Genomic DNA, 2,213 nt, shown 5'->3' on the forward strand with positions numbered 1-2,213 from the left:
CTACTCAGGTCCCTCACCACAAAATTGCCCCTTTGACTTCAAATACAGCATCCCCGGTTCCAAGATGTCCTGCCTCTTCTCAGCCAAACAAGACAGCAGTCAAGGACTTGCAGCTTCACCCCCAGCCTAGGCCCTAATGCCATTTCCAAAGCTGCAGGCTTCATCGCAAAGGGCGTCCACAGAAACTTGCTGCTTCTTCTTTCTGCCACACAAGAAGTCTTCCCAACGAGGCACTTGGTTTCTTTGGCCACACTCAACAAGAATGGCACCCACAGATTCCTAGACAACTCAATCATCTCCTTGCAGCTTAGCAAAAGCCAAAAGAGACTGTACAAGTGAAGAAGTGCTCCAGAAAACTGCAGAACACTTCCACAAACCAAACACACCTTTCCACAAAGGGAAAACAGACAAAAAAAGCCCTGCCACCTGCAGCACTGCCACGTGTGCCCTTGGCCACGACGCTGCAGAAGCCCAGAGATCGACCTTCCCTGAGCCGAGCAGCCAGAAGCTCAGCCAGAGTCCCCAGACCTTCAGGGCCTCAAAGTGACAGGTCAAAGGCCAATTTCTAGCTGGAGGCCACTGCCTGCAGGAAATGGCTACGTCCCACAGGATTGCAGCACTCGGCATCCTCAGCAAGCAACATGCAAGTGCTGGCTGGTCAGAAACTTGCAGCTCTGCCTTGCACTAAAGACAGCAGCACCCACAACTGGCACTTACTGTCTTGGATCGATCGGCCACAGCTGCAGGCTTGTGGTCATCTTGCTCCTTTTGCTCCTTTTTGGCTCCTTCTCCAGGAGCAGAGGGAGCCGGGGCAGAGACCGCTGTTCCTTCTGCCATCTGCGGCAAGAGAGAAGCATGAGGGACAGGCCGTTACCTCTCATTTATGACCTCGTTTCTCCTCAGATCCACAACCACCTTTTCAAAGGAGAAATCCTCAACTTTGTTAGCAATGGGATTCTAAGTCACTCCAACCAGATGAAAATGGGCCAACTCAACAGAACTCTATTTGATGCACTCTATGAATTTGATAGTCCTCCCCGGCTGCCATCAGCAAGCAATGGTGCCCCTGCACAACAATGGAGCTTTGAGCTCTTTTATTTATTGGCCTGAAATGGAAAAGGAGGAAATAGCCAGCAAGGCCATTGCTATTGCTGCGGCAGATATGGAAAAGTCAAACTGGATCAGAATGCCATCCAGTGCGTGAAAAGGGCAGGAACGTTTGTGCAGAAGCATCTGTGCTTGTTGTAAAAGAGAGAAAATGGGCAGGGCTTCACCTCCTAGCAAGCCAACAAGCCACAAGACAAAAGTGTTCCCTCCTCAGGTGGCTAAAGCACTTGGAGGCAGTGAGGGCATGTTTGGCAGGGAAACAGCCCTGGTGGTGAGCACTGTCACATATGGATCTATGGAAGTGTGCCTGAAGGTCCCTCAGGAGGCTCCCGTTGTCCAGGCTGAAACCCCTCCCTAGCTCTCGTGTCCTTCTCTGCACACGCTCCAGCCCCTCAAGGACTTTCAGCTTCAGAGGGGCCAACAAGTGGACACACACTCCCAGCTCTGGCCGCAGTGCTGCCCAGCCCAGGGGGACGGCCACTGCCCTGCTCCTGCTGCCCCACTGCTGCTGACACAGGCCAGGATGGCCTTGGCCTTCTTGGCTATATGGCCAAGCTCTGGCCCACATTCAGCTGCTCTTGACTGGCACCACTGGGTCCTTTTAACCTACTCAGGTCCCTCACCACAAAATTGCCCCTTTGACTTCAAATACAGCATCCCCGGTTCCAAGATGTCCTGCCTCTTCTCAGCCAAACAAGACAGCAGTCAAGGACTTGCAGCTTCACCCCCAGCCTAGGCCCTAATGCCATTTCCAAAGCTGCAGGCTTCATCGCAAAGGGCGTCCACAGAAACTTGCTGCTTCTTCTTTCTGCCACACAAGAAGTCTTCCCAACGAGGCACTTGGTTTCTTTGGCCACACTCAACAAGAATGGCACCCACAGATTCCTAGACAACTCAATCATCTCCTTGCAGCTTAGCAAAAGCCAAAAGAGACTGTACAAGTGAAGAAGTGCTCCAGAAAACTGCAGAACACTTCCACAAACCAAACACACCTTTCCACAAAGGGAAAACAGACAAAAAAAGCCCTGCCACCTGCAGCACTGCCACGTGTGCCCTTGGCCACGACGCTGCAGAAGCCCAGAGATCGACCTTCCCTGAGCCGAGCA

This window comes from Lonchura striata, chromosome Z (assembly GCF_046129695.1).
Source record: "Lonchura striata isolate bLonStr1 chromosome Z, bLonStr1.mat, whole genome shotgun sequence".
In the NCBI taxonomy this organism is placed as follows: domain Eukaryota; kingdom Metazoa; phylum Chordata; class Aves; order Passeriformes; family Estrildidae; genus Lonchura; species Lonchura striata.